Raw genomic sequence first — 20,978 nt, forward strand, 5'->3', positions numbered from 1 at the left:
CACTTTTCACTGTACTAAGTTTGTATGTCACTGTTAGCCCAAGAACAGAGTGTCCATCAACATGTCAGACATATGTCTTTGTATATGATTTCTTTGTCGTATTATTCAAATTAATTCTCTATCTGCATCTGTCATGTATATATTGTAAAGAAATGTAATGAACTATTATGTACTTTCATGTATAAATTTAATGAAATGTAATTAACTGTCATGTTCATTGTTGGAGCTTTTCTCCCCAGGTCTCTTCTGAAAATGGACATATATCTAGTCAGACTAGCCTGGTTAACAAATGTAAAATAAATAAATAAATAAATACATAAATGTATGTTTCTATTTGTTACCTGGCTAAGCGGGCTGGTCAGCTAACCCCTTTCAACCATGAGAGCTCACACGGCATTTGAGAATGCAATAAAAGTTAGTTTATGTCTAGGTAAAGAAACAACCAGAAAATGGTAATGTAACAGAATGTGAGCATTATACAGTTACAATGAATGTATACACATCAGGAGAAAAGAAAACACATAGTTTGAACAACTATGTACAAAGTATCCTAAGACCCTTATCTAAATCACCAGGAGAAATATACTCACAGGAAAATTATGTACAAAAACTATACAATCTTACTTGCTGAGTGTTTTGATAAAGGGGGGCTTGTGAGATATGATTGTAATAAAAGGTCAGTCATTTTCTCTAAAGCAAATGCATTTATTAAAGATGGTAAGGTGTTGATGAAGTGTTTTTTTTTAATTATTGTAATATCATTTGTGATCTGATTTCCATATGTAGGCGATTCCAGGTAATAGGTACAATGTGTGTGAAGGCATTTTGTCGTGTTGTAGTTCTGAAGTGTGGTTGGATGACTTGGATAACATTGTCTTGTCTAACAGTAAGGGATAAAGTTGTTCCCTAAAAAGGGATTTAGTTTTTTGTGGTGGGTAGAATCATTGTTTTAAGACTTTGAATAGAAGGTAACTAAAATGACAGCTGTTCTCTGAGTTACAGGTAGCCAATTAAGCCTTTTAATGATTTGACATGATGGGTGTGAGAATCTGCTACAAGTGCAAATCTAAAAACCTTATTTTCAATCATTAGTATTTTTTTGGATTTTGTCAGATTATTGTAAAGTCAGCAGGGCTAAGACATGTTCAAGTTTGGGGCAGAACGTTCTTGGCTATATCAGTGCTTGCTAATGGAGACAGTAGGTGTGAGATCTTGTAGCAAAGTTTGAGTTATTATCAAATTTTGTTAGCAATTTTATCTGTGTGAGTGCTGAAAGTTAGAAAGGGTCTAGAATAATGCAACGGTATTTGTGTTTCATAACCATGGGATAGTGTTGCCTTCCATTTATGTAAGCATTATCTGTGATAAGCTTGATATGTTTTGGTGGAAGTCGAACAGCATTATGTTGGCTTTTATAGGGTTAATCAGGAGCTTATTGTTAGCAGACCATTAATATAGCTTGGAAAAACTGTTTTGTAGCTGTCTTTGCTATTCAGTAGTTGACTTGCTAGCTTTTAGGAGTAAAGTGTCACAACCATCTAGAGAGAGCTCCAGGGAAGGTTGGTCTGTTGTTAGATCATTAATGAATAAGGAGAACAGGGTGCTAGCACAGAGCCTTGAGGTGCTCTTCTGTTGAGGATGCTTTGACTTGAGTATTGATTACTGAAGTAGACCTGAAAAGATGTGTCAGTTTAATAGCTTTCAAATGATTTAATAGCATTATCATCAAAATTATGCCTTTCCAGTGTGTGTGCAGTAACAGTACATGGTTGACAGACTTGAATGCAAGCTATGTTGACAAAGACTACTGCTGTGATTACTCGTTTACCTCAATGTTTATATTACTGTACATATTGTTGGTAGTAGAATGTAAAGCACAACTTGTGAAAACCATGATGATGGTCAGAGCAGACCGTAACTGTTAATATGTTTAAATATTTTCTTATAAAGGAGTTTCTCAAAGATTTCAGCAATTGGACATAAATTAGATATTGGCTGGTAGCCTTTGTAGTCCTTGTGGGTGGATGTTTTATGTAAGGGAATGACTGTGTACTTGGAAGCTGGAGTTTTGAATCTCTGAGAGGATGGAGGTAAAGTGGGTCAATGCTGAGGTAGGGTCTAGAATGTTATAAAAAATAGTCCAATCAATGTAGGTAAGGGTAGCAGAAGGTTGCAGGAAAGTCAGCACCTTGCCTAATAAGCCATGGGTATACTTTACAAACCAGTCTCATTGGGATCTCAGTACATTGTTGGACATGCACATTCAGATATGGTAACCAACTGAAAAGTGGCGACTCGCTTTTGCAAGTGCCATCACACTGAGATTGAATGGCTGAAAAACGGGTTTACATATACCAATTCTGAGATAGCCATTTTTCGTAATTCTCCCTTTTTTGAGGTATGGTGATCTTGCATTTGGTATACATATAAGAAGAGTTGTGTGTGGGGCTTTCCCCCAGATTGGGGGTGCAGGACGGTTTTCCTCTGGGAAAAAAAAAAGAAATTTAAAGGAGAAGTGATGTTCAATATTCTCTTTTTTCTTTCATTTTTGGTGTGCCAATATTTCATTAAGGAGCCTTGGATACACATACCTATAGATAATTGGGAGGATTTCCAAATCACCTTCCTGCATATATTAATGCAGGTAGAAAGCTAGGACTCTAGGAGAAATCTGTCATGGTGGAGTGTGCAAGGTACAGTTATTTCCTCATGTTCAGTGTTATTCGGCACATGCCTGAAGGGCAAGGAACTTACATTGTGCATGTGATAATATCTGTTCCATGTACAACCACAAGTGCTTTGTTGCCCTTATAGAATGAGCATCTGTTTTTTTTTTTTTTTTTTTAGTTTGAATTTTATGATTAGGAGGGCATTATGAGTCTTATATGTTTTATAGTACATTTTAATGTAGAATAGTTCCCACAATCATTGTTATTAATTGTTTGTAACCTTTTAATGGCTTGAAATTTTGGTATGAAGGTTTCAGAGTAGTCATAAGTTCATAGGTTCATAAGCAAGTATTGTGTTAGCTACCTTTGCATTGGGATAACTGCTTTTGCAGGCCATTTTAAGCCTAACATCCCTTTTAGTGCTCAAAATAACTTATCCCATTTGATTTTGGAGTGGCCTTATCCCATCCCATGGTTGATAATTGTATATTACCCCTAGTAAGAATAGCTGTGATCATACCATAGATAATTTGAAGAGACCCATGCATGAGATAAAGTATTTAGGAGGTCATATTAAGGTCCCTTCTGCCAAACTGTTGTGTAAATAACATTTTGCAGCCGTTTTCATAAAATGCATTTTTCTTCTGAGTTGTATACATTTAGAATTTCTTATAAATGGTGTTTTGAAAATTCTAGCTCATATTAAAAATGATACACACTTATTGAAAATCATTTTTAAAAATATGTACTGCTCATTTTAACTCCCTGAATTTTGTTCAGGGATATAACTGTTTAACTTTGTGGAAGTTTGGTGTAAAATTTTCAGGATAGTCATTTAGGTACATTTGCACAGTTCCATTTTAAAATGCCATTTCACAGTTAATTTTGTAAACTGCATTTTGGATCCAAGTTGCACAAATTCTCTCACACTAGGCAAGTCAGCAGCAAAAGTCTGCTGAATGCATGGCTTCTCCCTATACGAACAGGTGTGTGCAGGAGTGCACATTCACAAAGGCCCAGCATAGCAGGCACTAAATCATAGTTTATCGCTGGGTGGTGCATCTTAGGAAACTTAAAAAAATCTAAGCCCCCTGCAGAACTATATCCATGTTACCTGGCACTCTCTTATGTTTCTCCAAACTGGTATCCACTGCAATTGCTGAGGAGATAAAAAGGGGGTCTCAAACTTCCTGTCTCGAAACTGGAAGACCAGAAAAAAATATATATATTTCCTTCTCTGATCCTCCAACTACAGAAAGCTGCTTGAATAGTTGCCATTACAGACTGCCTACTTCAGTGCTTAATTTAAGCTTAACTGCAAATGTTCATTTATGAAGCAGTGCTATCCGCTTGATACGCCAGTATTATGATCACACACCATTGGCTGCAGTCCATTGCACCACCTAACAGCTCGCCCTTGAGGAGACGAATCCCCTCGGAATGATTATCTTGATCTGCAGGTGTCCTAGCATGTTTAGGAAGTTATGAAGTCAATAGGGTATGGACGTATGATTTTTTTTTTTTTTTGTAGGGTGGGGCAGAATCTGATTAAAAAAATAAAAAGTCAAGACTTTGTAGGTTACAAAAAAACATTTTTTTCTGACTGGACCCTTACTTATTTGAATCATCACTTTATTGTACTATAACATTGTTTTGCCATAATGCACTAAGCTGATATATATATATATATATATATATATATATATATATATATATATATATATATATATATATATATAATAATGAATAACTAGGACACTAAGGATAACTGCTGCATAACAAATATTATACCATGAAGAAAATCAAATTACTATGACATCTGTTTAAATATATGTTTGGTAAAAGTGATATTTTGAAAATGGGCTCTTGTGACCCAGTCGGAAAACAAATGTCAATAAATAAATAAACAAAGTCATTATTTCTGTTAGCTGAAGATTACAACTCTAACAAATATGGTTTAATTAAATGTCATTTAGACTGCAGAAGCAACAGTCTCTGTAACAATGAACGGAGAGAGAACTAAACATCAAATAATCTAATAAAATGAACCATCACTGAAACACAGCTTATTAGTACTCGTATCCAAAAAAGATTCCAAATATTGAATAAAACAAGTTTATTACATGAGCACTTTTGCTAATCAGTCACTTCTTCAGACAATGTTAAAAACATTCACTTTCACATTATATACCAAATAAAAATATAAACAGTCAAATATAAATGTCATTTAGAACTAGAAATTAAGGTTTGGACTGATGTATTTATCATATATATATATATATATATATATATATATATATATATATATATATATATATATATATATATATATATATATATATATATATATATATATATATATATATATATATATATATATATATATATATATTTCAGTGCTCACTAATTAAATGGAAAGCAAACAATGCAACTTGATTTCATAATACTTCAATGTTTCTGATGGAAAAACACTGAATAATACATAATTTAATTCAATGTTTTTGATGCTGTCTGATATGAATAATTTTACTTTGACCAATTTTTTTCTTTAATGCAAGTTTAAAAATTACCAGATTTTTTTTATTTCCTTGTGGTATTAAATGCTCATTCTTAAGAATTTAAGAACAAAGGACATTCTACAGCTAAATGAGCCCACTCCATATGTTCTTCACATTAACATGTTTCTCACTTAATGTGTTTTTGCTCTGTAGTTTGCATGCATATTTATCCACAGGGTGCTAACACTGATTTTCTTGCCTTTGTTCTGTAAATACTTTGCAGGAAATTGATGTCGGCAGATGTTTGGGGACTTGCACTTCAGGAAATCGCTGTCTTCTCAGGTAAGCACAGCTGCTCTGACACTCCTCTGTATTCTGGCTTTTGCTTTACTGTTACACTTTGGCAAATGCAGTTTCACAATGTCTACAAAACTACTTTTCTTAATAAGAGCAATGCCTGTCTTATTAAGCTGAAGATGCAAACACTCATTTTTGTAACTGATTTATATGTAATTGACATGATTTTTTTCATGTCAGCCCTGCAAAATGAATTATTACATTTTTAATAAGTTTATATTATTACATTTTTCGGGATACTAAAATATTTGGACATTACCATCTGCACTACAGATCTATACACTGAAAATTTCATTCCGGTTGTATTCTACTGATGTAGTTTAAATCTTTAATAATATTTTACATTGCTATAGTCTATTTGCTTTTTTTTTTTTTTTACTATACAATGGATATGATAGGGAGGGTGTGAAATGCATAAAATAATTCAAAAGGAAATATTATTTAGTATACTAAATCAGAAATACAGTTTAAAGGTGCTGCTGCAATTATATAAATATGCAGTTTGGAAGGTACTGATATTGCCTAGCAGTTATATTAAGTTTTGTAAATAAACTTGCTATACACAGCCTGGGGTGCTTTTACAAACCATAAAAAGTATGACTACTTTCATTCTCACTGCCAGTGTTTTATTCATGTATCTTAATTTAGCCAGCATCCTTTAATTCTCTATAAATGCTGCCTCTGATTGTTAGTCACTTGTTTTTGTTCTTGTGTTTTTGTTGTGTTCACTTCTGATTGTTTTTGTTTCTTTGGATATCTGTACAACTGTATCTTTGTACAGTTATGATCTGATTTTTTACTGTACAGAAATGGACATCTACTATCATATCCAAATAAAATGTCATACTCGAATTAATGATGTAAGACATACCTTTTATAATTTAAGGATAGTTATAAACAGTATGTCATAGTTTAATGTTATAGAACAACATATTTAAAAACTACATTTCATCCGGCTGTCTGACAAACTGACTGACTGACTAAGTGAAATAAATCTATGATCCACAGTTAATATTCTAAATATTGAGAGTTAACTAACTACACTCAAGTATATTAATTTAGAATATTGAGCATTTGAGCTACACAAATTAAATCCACAACTGAATTGTTTAGCCACATTTGCAGATATATGCTTCAGCAAGATGACAGATCGATTGGAGCTAAGTGATGAGGGGGTATCATAACCCCCCCTGACAAAATATTTTCCTCTACCAATGTACAGAGGCTTTGAGTGAAGTGCCTTTGCATTTGTAAGTGCACAGTTTCTTGTTTTATAATATTCCACTGATAGCTTTCGTTAACACCCCTCCTATAACCAGATGGAACAAGTTCTGTCTTGTAAAGTATGTCTGGCAAAACATTTTCCTAGTCAGAAACACACACACATGCACGCACCTATATATCTATATCTATCTATATATATAGATATATACAAATAAATATATATATATATAGATATATATATATATATATATATATATACATAGATATAGGTTCATAGGTAGGTACTAGGCTATTGGCCCTAGGGCCTATACAAGCCTAGCCAAAAAGGTACCCAGGCTTTCGCCACCCAAGAAAATTATTTTCCTGTGCCCCTGTCAAGCAGAACCACAGAAGTGATCCCCAGGATGAATTTCCTAGTATCCATCCAATCATCAAGATTTTTCTTGAAGAGTGCTAATGAGGAGCTCTGTTTGACATGTTCCAGAGTATGGGAAGTCTCTGGGACAGAAATCTATTCCTCCAGCATGTTCTGATTATTGTGGTGACAAGGTTTAGGTCCCTAGAGTGTGTAGCTTGGAGAGATTGGGATTTCTTTAAGTGGAGCATGTCCAACAGCTCTGGGTTTGACATAGCTTTGTATGTTAGGCAGAGATCACCTCTGAGTAGGCGATATGTGACGGAGTAAAGCTGGAGTTTTTTGAGATGGTCTGCATAAGGCATCTGTTTGAGGCCAGTAATCCTCTTTGTGAGGTATTTTTGCGGCCTTTCCAGTTGTTGTAGATGTCTTGTGAGGTACATACTAAAAGGGGCATTGTACTCTATAATGGGTCTAATGAGTGATGAGTAGAGGGGAACAATGACCTCCTTTTTTCTGGATGAGAAACCTTTTGTGATGAGGTGTGCCACGTAGAAGGATTTCCTAACCACTGTGGTGATGTGATTATCAAAGGAGAGACTACTGTCCACTTGTGTCCCAAGGTCTTTTATCATACTTTCAGTGTTAAGTAGACTACCGCCTATGTGGTCATTCATGGGTACAGAGTTTTTACCAAAGTGGATGACAATGCACATTTTGGCATTGAGCTTGAGACCATGGTTTTGACACCAGGCATCTGTCTCAGTGAGGCCCTTTTGTAGGATGTCCACATCATTAGGAGTTTCGATTATGGCTCCTAGTTTGCAGTCATCTGCAAATTTAGTTAGCCAAAGACCTGTGTTAGCCTGTACTTCAGAGAAGTAGATACCAAACAGGAGAGGACCCAGGACTGAACCCTGTGGTACTCCACTTGTCGCTGGTCTGAAGTCTGATTTGAAGTCTGCTACTTTCACAGTGTGGGTTCTGTCAGTAAGCCAGTTGGCAACCCATCTTGTGACATAGGGATTTATACCTAGTTTAGTGAGTTTATCTATAATTCCAGAGTGGGGGATGGTGCCGAATGCCTTGGCGAGATCTAGATAGGCTGTGTGAACCACCTTACCCATATGGCTTTGGTGACTACTTCAAAGAAGTCTATCAGGTTTAGGAAACATGATCTGCCTTTTACAAACCCGAACTGTGTAGGGTCCAGAGTTTGGAGATCTCCAATGTCTTTGTTTATGAGTTCCATGATGATACATTCCATGGCCTTGTAGACCAGGCTCATCAGGCTAATGCGGCGGTAGTTCCTGGGGTCTGTTGTGGCCCCCCCCACCTTTGTGGAGTGGGATAACTGTTGCAGTGCGCCAATCAATAGGCACAAAGCCTGAGGTGAGGCTATGATTGAACATGGTACTTAGGTGGTGGGGTGCCAGTTCATTCTGTAGTTCATGTAGAAGGCAGCCTGGGATGTTGTCAGGTCCCATGAATGCTGTGTTCTTGGCTTTGGAGAGTGAGGTTTTTACCTAAGCAGCTGTGATTACAGGAACTTTGCATTCTTCCAGTATAAAGATGGGCCTTTTAGGGGGTGAGAGGGGAGTAAAGTTAGCACTGAACCTATCTGCCAGGATGTTGGCAATATCTGTTGGTTCTGTATATTTAGTGTCATTGTGCTGTAACTCAGAGCAGATCTGAATGTTGCCATTGAGATTCTTGACATAGCTATAGAATGCTTTGTGGTTGTCTTTAGAATAAGTGGCCATTTTGTTTTCATAACTAGCTTTGGAGGATTTTATGAGGGATCTCAGCTTCTTACTGAGGCTGACCAGGGAGTTCCTCCAATTGTGGGATTTTACTCTTTTTTGCAACAGTTTCTTTCTTCTGTTGTAGAGTTTGTTTGTGGCAGAAGACCACCAGATTGGCTTCCTTTTTCTGGAGGATAGCATCTTGGTTCTGTTAGGGATAGCATGATCCATGCACTCGTGTAAGTGCTTATAAAGTGCATTTGCATAGGATTCAGCAGTCATACCTCTAGTGTCCATCTGCATGGGTGTCGTGGAGTTTGCCACTTCTGTCTTAAAAAGCGTGAAGTGGGCTTTGGAGAAACTTTTTACAGTTGTTTTCCTAATGGGGGTGGGAGCGGGATGTGGATGTCTAGGCTGATTAGCTTGTGGTCGGATCTGACCAACGAGGAGCTGACCTCTGGTGTGGAACACCGGTCACCCATGTTGCTGATGACCAGGTCTAGGATATTGCTGCCCCTGGTGGGGGTGTGGATAAGTTGATTCAAGGTGTTGGAATTTATATGTGTGTGTGTGTGTGTGTGTGTGTGTGTGTGTGTGTGTGTGTGTGTGTGTGTGTGTGTGTGTGTATGTTTGTTGTGCATGTGCATGTGTGTGTATGTATTTCAGAGGTGAAGTATAAAGAGGTACAAATCAAGCAGTGCCACAGTACATTTAAACATGGTTGTGTTGTATGCAGGAGGGACAATGCAGTTCATCAACTCTGAAGCTATGGGTAACTCATTACCCATGATCCTCTGAATCAGGACCACTTTGCATCTCATTATTGCTCTGTGACTGAATTCACTCTCTTACTTAACTCCACAACCCTGTTAGGCAGCCTCATAAAACTTGTAACTCACACTTACTCACTGGACCAGCTACAGAGGTGATGAGCTCTGGGTGTAGCCAGAAATCTTTATTCTGTACTCAGTCCTCATGCTGCTACATTTACCACCCACTTATAATTTACAAAATACTCAGCCTTATAAAAACAAAAAAGCGAGGTTGTAGAAGAGCAGTCACAAGGAAATTTGTTGACTTAAACACAAGTTTATTAGCGCTTTCGGAGGGAACAATGTCTCTCCTTCCTCAGACCAGACTGAGGAAGAAGAGATTGTTCCCTCTGAAAGCGCTAATAAACTTGTGTTTAAGTTAACAACTTTCTGTTTTTGAGTTTGAAAATACTCAGCCTTCAAAACGGTGCCATGATACACTTCAGAAAGGGTCATACTGCTTTCATATTCTGCCACTTATAACTCTAAGGAGCATTTTTAGTGGGCATTCCTATCACATAAGCATTATTTTTAAATCTTTATTGAATATACATTAGGTTAGACAGTTCTAAACATTCTATGCTGCTTGATGTTGAGAAAAAAAATGTACCCATTTGAGTACAATGAGTGTGCCAAGCTACACCCCTGGGGTGTTGTGATAGGTTGTGGAAAGAGCTATCAGAATGTTTTTTTTTTTTCTCTGTTTGTACTGTGTATGTCTGCAATTTAATGTAAATGTATGTATGTTCATAGACCCTACCAACCAAAATCTTTGTAGTTTAATGTGCTTGGGTACAGCTGTATAAATCAGAGATTTACCTTGTGCATTATGTACTTATATTGTACCACTAACAACCGAGGCGCCCTTTCTGGTGTGCTGTATAGGCAGTGTATGACCATGTGCTATTTGACTCTGGGTTGCAGCTCATTTCAGGTAATGACCTTGTTATAGTGTATACTTGTATGCAAAGTGATTTGTACTGTTATTCATGTTAACCTGCTCATCTGCATGTGAGTATAGACTGTATGTATGGTACCATATTTCAGATGCTGGTTGACTCTCCATTGTTTCTGAATCTAATGTAAGCTTTTTTAGTGCATTTGTCCACTGACCCTGCATGATTTGTAGCATGTCTGTGATCTCTGGTCTTATTCTGTTGTCTAATGATTACATTTCTATTCTACATCCATTTGTACAGGCTGTCACTTTATTATATAAGGTAAATAATTACTTCAGTAACTGAAACTGTACAGATGCTGTTCTGTCCAGAATAAATATTAGTGTTTCATTTATTCATTCTCTGATTAACTTCTTCATCCATTCCGGGATTCTGGAGGAGTTGGTGATTATTCCAGCACCAGAGCTCTAGCTGGCTCATCTATTGCCCAGTGCTGGCCCACAGTTTGGCACCCCACCCACCTTAGCTCTTCAAATGTGCCCCTAGTACCTTGACCCTGGGGTGGCTGCCATCTTTTATCCACCCTACACTTCTGCCCAGTGCTCACTGAGTACAAGGCATATAAACTAATCCTGACTGGGATGCCAACCCATCACACACTTGCTGGCTTTCACAATGTGTACACATCTATGGACAATGTTTAGGAAAACCAATTCACCTGTAATACATTTTTGGGATGGGAGAATAAACTAGGACACCAGATAAAAACCAAAGTGAGCACAGAAGGCATATTAGCGATAAGCATGAACTATTGTTCATTGATGGCCTTTGGTCAACTGGTGACCTAGGCAAAACGGCTCCACATTGCCACCCCCACACCACACTTTGCCCCCCCCCATCCTAGTCTACCTACACCATCCAGATCACTTTTTTTCTTCCATTTTCTCATGGTTTGTCTTACTCTTCAGTTTTCCTATATTCATTCACCACATTTTAAAGAAACCATTTCTTTACTACAAAAAAATAAAGAAATAAATACTGGAAAAGCACCCTGCTAGAGAGGTGCCCTAGGCAGCCGCCTAGTTGGACTACGCCTAAGGCTGGCTATGCTGCTGATACACACACACACACACACACACACACACACACACACACACACACACACACACACACACACACACGCACATGCGCACGCATACACACATGCAGACAGACACAGGCCTACATTCATACACATGCACATACACAGAAATGCACACACACACACACACACACACACAAACACACACACACACATGCATAAATGCACATATCCACAAATACACACACACACAAACGCACACACACACACACACACACACACACACACACACACACACACACACACACACACACAGACACACATGCACATATCCACAAATACACACACACACACACACTCGGGCGCACATGCACACATGCACATATCCACAAATACACACACCCACAGACACATACAAGCATGCACTTGTGTGCATGCGCACACAAATTTACTTTTTATTTATTTATTTTTATTTTATTTTATTTTACATTTGTTAACTGGAAGATTCCTACTGGATATATATGTCCATTTTCAGTGGAGGCCCAGGGAGAAAAACTCCACAGTAAATAACAGACAAATAAGAAATTTATACATAAGAAGCAAATTTTCATAAGGAAAAAAAAAAACTTGAAACAAAAACAAGCTTATTTTTACAGGAAAAAGAAAAAGGGAAAGAAATGACAGATTATTTACAATACTGGATGGGTTTTACAGTTCTGAAGAAAAAAGAAATTTATATATAACATGCAAATATTATTAGGAAAAACAGATTATTCTACAAGATTATATATATTATATAGGTTTATAGGTGTATAGTACAATCATCCTTGATATTGACAGACGTAGCAAACATACATTAGTATAATGTTTGATGCATGATAGTACATTGGATGTGGGGAATCCTTGGGATTCAGTACCTTAGGGGAGATTATGGAAGAACTACAGGGTATAGAGGTGAGAGGAAGCAAGATAGAGGATGGGAAGTGGGGTAAAGTAAGGGGTCAACTTGAGGGGAGGCAGGGGCATTTCCATGAGAGTAGCAAATGTTGTTTTAATAGTTTTTTGAATGCAGCAATTGAATTGGCAGAGGTAACTGCTGAGGGTAAGTTCCAGATTTTGCCTATGTAGTTGGGGAATAGTGAGTCACCTGCTGAGGTGTTGGTTTTGGCTATTTTGATTAGTCTTTTTTCGCTAGGGCGAAGTTGTCTGGGATTGACATGTAGTTTAAATAGGTTAGATAGTGCAGCAGTTTTTTCAGGGAGTAGTAACAGTTTATTAGTGAAAGAGAGATGGTGAAATGAGAGAAGATTTGGGAATTCAAGCCAATTGAGTTGACATAGTGCTTAACAATGGTGGGAATGGCAGGGGGCACTGATAGCAAATCTGGCAATTTGATTGTAGCAGATGTTGAGCTTGTCCATTTCAGCTTTGGGTAGGTTGTTGAAGATAGGAGCGGTGTATAGTAGTGGGGAGATTAGGTGGGTTTGAGCTATGGTTATTCTAGCAGGTTGAGTTAGAAATGGTTTGTTTTTATAGAGGCTGCCCAGTTTTCTGTGGATGTTTTTAATAGTTTGGTTTATATATTGATCGAACTCGAGGTTGTTGTCAATAGTCACTCCTAGTAGTTTAGTATGTGTGTCTGGAGAGATGATAGTCTCATCCCTGGACACAATATTGAATGAGCCAGGAACTGGAGTGGATTTGTTTGGTTTAAATATCATCAATGTGGTCTTTTTTGGGTTAAGTAGGAGGTTTAGTTAAGAAACCAGGTTTCAGTAGTTTGGAAGGCTTGTTGGGCGATGGGGAGCAGTTCATGTGGGTTACTGGCTGAGCAGACTAATGTTGAGTTGTCAGCATGTTGTATAATGGATGTTTCTTGGCATATGCAGTGAAGAGCATTAATGAAGTTGTAGAATAGCAGGAGACCTAAGATGGACCCTTGTGGGACTCCAGTGGTAATAGGTAGCAGAGAGGATAGGTTATTGTCCCATCAAACTGCTTGTTGTATGCCTTGTAGGTAATCCTGGAAATACGCTAGTGAGTGGTTGCTACAGCCGAGATTAGTGTGGGAGTGGATTAGTTTAGCAAGGCTGACCATATCAAAGGCTTTTGACAAGTCTAAGAATATGGCAGATGTAAGTTTGCCTAGGTGACTGTTTTGGTTGATGTGGTTTGTAAAGGAGAGAAGGGCTGTGGTAGTGGGCAGGTTGGAATCCATGCTGGGTGGGAGAGAGTAGTTGGTTAATGAGAAGGTATGGCATAAGTTGGTGGTGTATACATTTTTTGAAAATTTTAGCTGGGGGGGGGGGGCAGAATGGCAATAGGACGATAGTTGGTAAGGTCATTGGATGTGCCTCCTTTATGTAAAGGGATGATACAGGAGGTTTTCCAGATTGGTGAGATGGTACTTTCAGACATAGATCTGTTAAGCAAAATAGAGATTGGGTAGGCAAGCTCATTAGCAGCCAGCTGAAGGTATTCAGAGGGGATGTTGTCAGCTGCTAGGGAAGTTGGGTTAAGTTTACTTAGCAATTTTTTGACATAATTAGTAGGGATGGGTTGAAATTGGGAGGTAGTGTTGGGCCTGAGTATAGACACGAGAATATTGGTGTCAGTGGTATTGGGTTGTTGTTGAACTAGCTTGGAGATAGTTTCTATGAAGTATTTATTGAAAGAGCCCGATATGCCCATGATTTCATTTGTGGAGGTAGGTGGGGGAGGGGGGGGTGAGAGGGTATACCAGGATGAAGTGGTTTATTTATTCCAGCCCAGAATTATTTAGGATTGTGTTGATGTTGGTTTTGCAATTGTAGGAAATAGTTCTTTTGTCCAGGAGAATATTTTTTCCTCAGTTTCATTTCTTAGCTTTTGGAAAAGTTCTCTAGTAGCTGCAGTTTTTGTGGCCCTCCAGTGTACAAAGGTTCTATGTCTTTGTGCTATCTTGTGTTTAGTCTCTTTGGTGATTCAGGGAGCTATGTTCATTTTGATTTTATCTGTTACAAGGTGGGGTATGGGCATTCAGAATTCTTAGGAAAGTGCTGTTAAAATGATTAACAGCTTCATCTAGGGGAACTTCTTTTAGCATGTTCCAATTCTGTTATTTTAGTTCAAGTTTGAATATATTTGGGTCAAAGTTTTGTTTGTTACAGGTAGTTTGAGTTAGTGGGGTAGAGTTGTGATAGATTTTATAATTTAGTAAGACAGTGGGTTGGTGACCACCGAGAATATCTGGTAGGGGACCTGCTAGGTAGGCAGAGCTGGTCTTGTTTATTAGGATCCAGTCTATGAGACTTTCTTTGGTTTATTGTTTCCTAGCTTGGTGCTGGTTTGAATAACTTGGGAGAAGTTAAAGAGATTGATATGATTAGTGGGGTTAGTATTAGACCATGAGTCCCAATCTATATTAAAGTCACCAAGGATGATTGTTTCTTGGAGTACATTAAGATTAACCCAGTATAGAAGGGATTCTAGGTAGGAGATGTTATTGCCAGGAGGTGTATAGCCTGTGATAATGTTGATCAATTTTTTGTCACTAAGTTTAAGTTTGGCTAGAAATAGTTCTGAGGTATTGAAGGGAGGGATAGCAGGATCAATAGTACAGATTTTTATGTTATTTTTGTAAAGTAGTGCTACCCCACCCCCTTTTTTGGATAATCTATCATTGCGTAATACATTGTACCCAGGTGGGAGGAATTCACGTCAGGTGAGGTAGGTTTCAACCATGTTTCAATTAGGAATAGTAGATCAGGGGAATGTGCATGTTTTGGAGGCTTGTCAAGTCATAGAAATTAAAAAATCTGGCTTTCTGTGCCATTTATTTTACCAGCACAAAGTCATAAAAATGAGAGAACGTATTCTGTAGCTCATACTATTCTCAGTACATTAGACTGTAAAACTTCTGTCCTTTTATTAAGAATATCTACATCTATATCCACAGACACACATACAAACAGATGCACAAATTTATCTGTAAATGTGCATAGCTTGTGTGTGTATATGTGTGTGACTGTGTCTGTGTCTGGCTATATTTTTTCATGACTAGTCAGTGTGCTGCTTGTTTATAAATATTAACATACCCTTGAGGTAATCACTAACCCATTAAAAGAGCAGTGTGCATGGTGATAGCCAGTAAAATCCATTTGTCCTGGTTAATCTTTACATTCCATATGTTTTGTAGGCCCCAGATCCTAGCTCATAGGTTTGATTTTATAACAGATATCTAATAGTTTGGAAACAGTAGCAATGACACTGCTTGACGCTGCTTCACTGGAATGACTCATTCTGATAGTACAAACTGACAAACTCATTTCATGACTCATAACAACCACAATTTTTTATTCTGCCTCTATGTTACAGAGGGATGAAGCCCAGACTATGAACTGGATGACCTAAGGTCAGTTAATGACTTGGATACTGGATAAGCCATGTGAGACAGATATTAGTATAGGACTATTTCCTGGAGAGCATGGAGGTGGTCCAACTCACTGCAATACCAGCATGTACTGGGAAGAATGGTGCATGGTATACAGAAAATGAGTCAGACAAATGCTTTGCTCTGCCAAGCCATGTCCAGTGTTAACCATCATGGAGCATGTGCAAGAATGAGCACACCCACAGGGCAAGGCACTGCAGGTCCTTACATCTATGAGTGAGCACATTAGCTGCCAAGTGAGTTGGTTTAGTGTTAACAATGGAAAAAAAAACTTTTGCCTGTCACCATTATGGCCTCCATGATCAAACCTCACTGCACTGGAAAATGGATGAGATGGATGATTGTAGGATGGCTGATAAAATGATGGCTGTAAGAGATGAAAAGACAAAAACAAAACAAAATAATCATCATTGGCCCTTTTCCCATTTTCTACATAGGGTTGGGGTATTGCATCAACTGTCTCCATCTCTCCAGACTTCTTTGTTGGTCATACCTGACTGTTATAGGACTTCTCTCATGTAATCCAACAAGGTTTTTGCTGGACTTTTTCATTTTCTCTTGTCTTCTTCCTGTCTCTCCCACATGTTTTTAACAATATTGCCTTCAGTTTTCCTGCACATGTGCTCGAATCACCATACTCTGTTTTCCTTGACCTTCTATGCAATCGGAGGTACTTTAGCTTCTGGTCTGATGTCCTCGTTTCTTCATCTGTCCCACAGTTTGCCTCCTACTGCTCATGTCAGGCACTTCATCTCCATCACCTCTGACTTCCTCATCTGTTCTGCCTTTACTGCCCAGGTTTATGTGCCATACAGCAGTACTGGTCACACCACTGTTTTGTGCATCTTACTTTTCAGCTTCTTTGGCATTCTTTTGTCACATAAAACAAAGAAACAAACAAACAAAAGAAGAAAATTAGGTACAATTTTGAGCAGCTGAGGTTTTGCTCTCTCCATTATGTAAATATTGTGAAATTCATATCACTGAAAAATTAGAAACGACTGCCACCAAAAGGAACCTGCTGACTTACACTGGATATAACAACATCATAAAAAGCTACTGAGTAACTATAGTTCTTAACAAAATAAGGATGAATTGGATGATTCTGTTATTTATTTATTCTGACTGTACAAAGGAATTGTTTTTCAGTTAAAACCCTGTTGTAGGGCAAATCAAACCAATGCTTCTTTAACTCTGTCATTAGTTTTACCCCAGCTGTCTCTTCATGGAGGCAGCTGCAGTCATTTACAGACCTTTGTATTAATTAATTAATACTTACTTGCGACTGAGCTTTCCTATACCTTTTTTTGTACCTTCCTCCAGGTCTCCATCAGCTGACACCAAATACCTTCCTTGTTTAATGGGTGTATTAGAGTCATGTTAGGCTACCCTGAGCTCATTCCAAGCCACATCTATGGCTGGTGAGGAGCTCAAGCATGCAGATGGAGCATTATACTGAGAAGTGTGCCCTAACTGACCACCACCCCTGGCACCGCATGGAACTCTGTAATGACTGCATTTTGGAGGTGCATGTGCACTTCTGTCCAGCCATGCAGTATACCGCTTGCATCGTGGAGCTTGTCAGGCTCGTAATACTGCTATTGTAGTCATCCTACTTTGCTTCTTCCTAAAACCTGGATCAGCAAGCTGGCACTGGTTCTCGCTCCCATCCTCTCTCATCTGCCCCTCTAGTGCCCATCCCACTAGTCAAATACAAATCATTTGAGGTGTGATAACGGCTCCATTCCTCTACGCCATGGAGCCCTACTTATTTGTAGATCTTCCGCTACTCTGCTGTACCATCACGTAACTGGGTCCATGAGGGTCAGCCTTTCTTTTCAGTTACCTAATAACAACATAATTAAGCAAACCAAATACAATAAATAAATCAATCAATAAATGCAGAATGAATAAATCCATTCTATTGTTTGAGAATCCATCAAAAATCATGCAATTTACCTTTGCAGGGCTCGCCCGTACTCTTAATGCTTTTTTGCAGAACCAACAGATCTGCCCGAGCAGGCAAACAGATAACTTTTGCTATTTCAGGGCATTTTCCTTTTATTTTTCTGTGGTTGCAGTTTCCAGACTCTGGCACAATTAATGTAAAGTCTCTTCCCATGTTCTTTGGTTGTACATGTGCTGGCAGACAATATCCACAAGGTGGCAGGCAAAGCATGCAAGTTCTGCATGATTTACAGCACGCGGATTTCCGATTTTTATCTAGTTTCCAGTGGTTCTTTTGTCTTCTGTTTCTTACTGTGAGGGGCTGCACTGATTACAGTAGCACAGTTGTAGTATTAGTTCTGCAGTGGGTATATGCACAAGTATAATTCTCTGTTCCTGTACTACAAGAAGGGTGCCATCTTGTAACATCAGTGAGTTACTTATGCATTTCCACTTTGTCTAAACTGCTTGCAGCAAGTTGTAGTGAAATCCTCTTAGCTGCACTGATCTGCACAGCCTGAGTACTAGTTTCAGTGAGCAGCACAGGCGTACCTTGAATAGATAACCAGTCCAACTAACTACCTAACCCCATCTTTAGGTCCTCATTTAGTTTAAACCTAGCAGACCTCTAAACCTTCAAGGGGGGTCATTTATCACATGAGTAGTGATCTGGTTTCTACCAAGTTTCTCTAACTGTAGGAGGAAAAACAAACCAAACATGACATGAGCAGATAGTACAGCACCTTATACTACAGGTGTGCTGATGCCTAGATGGAGGGTTTCCATATGGTTGAGCCTTAGAAGACTGAAAAGCTCTTGGTCTGGCTGTCGGGCCTTCAATGGCAGATGTCTCAAGTTAACAATACTGCAATAGTGAACATACTCAAACATATGCAGTAGGTTTGCCACCTTTTCAAATGGCCAAAGAGGGACATTTTCGGGACAAACATCAGATTTTACAGGCTGACACATACCCATGGTCAGTACAAAGGATAGAACTTAACTTTTTGCCTAAATAATTGCTTATTCTTGTAGCATTTTAGTTGCTTATTCTGTCTCTTATAACATTTAGGTATTTCAGATGCAGAATAACTGTTTTATGCAACTATTACATAAAATATATTACATAATTATGTCCTACAATCTCAGGACATTTGCCATTTTTAATATTTTTTGTCAGGACACAACTGCCCAAAGAGGAACTGTCCCTCGCAAAGTGGGACAGGTGGTAACCAGTTATGATAAGTTCCCAGCCTGCTGTACTTTTGGGATGTAACCTTTTCTAAACTAGAACATTTATCTCAGACCTCATTCCTCCCTTCCCTGGCCCCACGCCAGCTCTTTGCCTAATTCCTATTTTCCTGCCTCTCTTCTGTGGTTCTATCTCAACTGTCCAGCCCTCAGCCAGGTCGAAGCTTCAATAGGAGCACTGGACTACTCCATTTCAAGCTTCTTGGATCCTAAGAGGCCCTGCAAAACGACTTCTCCGACCAGGCACTATGACAGCCTTTGTACTTGACCCCATTATCAAATGCATAAATAAGGAGGTAGAGGGTGCCTCTTCTTCATCCTCTCTCTCCTCATAGACCGTAATTTTGCAGAAATCCTCAGAGTGATGTAAGATGAAAGTGACAGTCAGTGGCTATGATATCAACCCAGTGGACAATGCACAAGGCCTTCAAACTAGCCCAGCAGTCCTCTTGGGTGGTGCCACCCCTAATGTGCACCCTAAAGGATGCAATGAATTAAATGCGGTTACACTAAGAGGCTTTTTCCCATATTTCTAGTAAGAAGGTAGATGGGATTTTGCATCCTTCCAGTGAGTGCAACTAATGGATACAGACTCCCAAGCCAGATGTAATCACCTCAGTTTTAATGCTAAATAGGAATCCCACTCATCAACCACCACCAATCCATCCTCCAGATAAGAAGTTAAGGCTCTGGACAGGCCTGAGAAGAGTATGTTCATGTCCTTTGTTTGTGTCATGAGGGTGATAAACTGCCTGACTCGTTTCATGTCCTTCCTATGTGTCATGAGGGTGATAAACTGCCTGACTCGTGCATTGAATTTTCATACAGCTCTGATTAACTAAATGCCTCAGATGACCTACTTTAACCCCCCCCCCCCCCACAACATCAGACTCCTACTGGGCTGCATGCTTTCTTCAGCTCGATGGACTTTCATCCAAAACACTTACAGGGAAGAGTGGAAGAGGTTACCATTCTAGACAGACAGCCATGAGACAGACCCTTACTCAGGCTTGGTAATGATACTTCTAGCCTGCCTATAAAACTTTTGATGCAGATCTTAGCTAATCCATAATTAAAGTTAATCTGGTGACAGTTTCAAATGTTCATGTAGGGCCAGGCTAACATTACTTAAGGATTGCAAGACATTCATGTGAAGCATGTTCCTACTTAAAACTCTCAGTCCAGGAACCAGTTTCCCCTAGGCTAGGTCCTGCCTGTTCTGGAGCTTATATTCACAGTCAGCATTATATAAATCCTTATAAATCTTGTTTCTATAATAATCGACAAAATGTAAGATAGGTGTGCACCTAAACGTAAGTCTGTATACTAAGTTTAAAAATAAATAGCTGTTCTTCCAGTTTACTGAAAATTTTAACATTTAGCTAGAAGTCCATATCCACATATGCAGAGAAAGTGAATACTTAAGTGCATTGTGCCTTTTCTAGTGCCTAACTTCACTGGGCCAACTAGACTTTACAGTGTGTTAACACATCATGGATTATGGATAAATAGATGCAAGGTTAGTCTCCACTGTGATATTCATGTGGAACTAAAGCAAACATTTCTGAATACTTGTTAATACAAATAAAACAACTTACAGTTTAAATATGATCACCAGTCATATAACTCTACTAATATATTTATGGCCAAGGACAGTCAGCAATGTTGTGAAAATAATATTTAAATCATCCTCAGATGGTTCCACTTC

Source organism: Protopterus annectens, chromosome 13.part0, assembly GCF_019279795.1.
Source record: "Protopterus annectens isolate FY-2018-M chromosome 13.part0, PAN1.0, whole genome shotgun sequence".
NCBI lineage: Eukaryota > Metazoa > Chordata > Ceratodontiformes > Protopteridae > Protopterus > Protopterus annectens.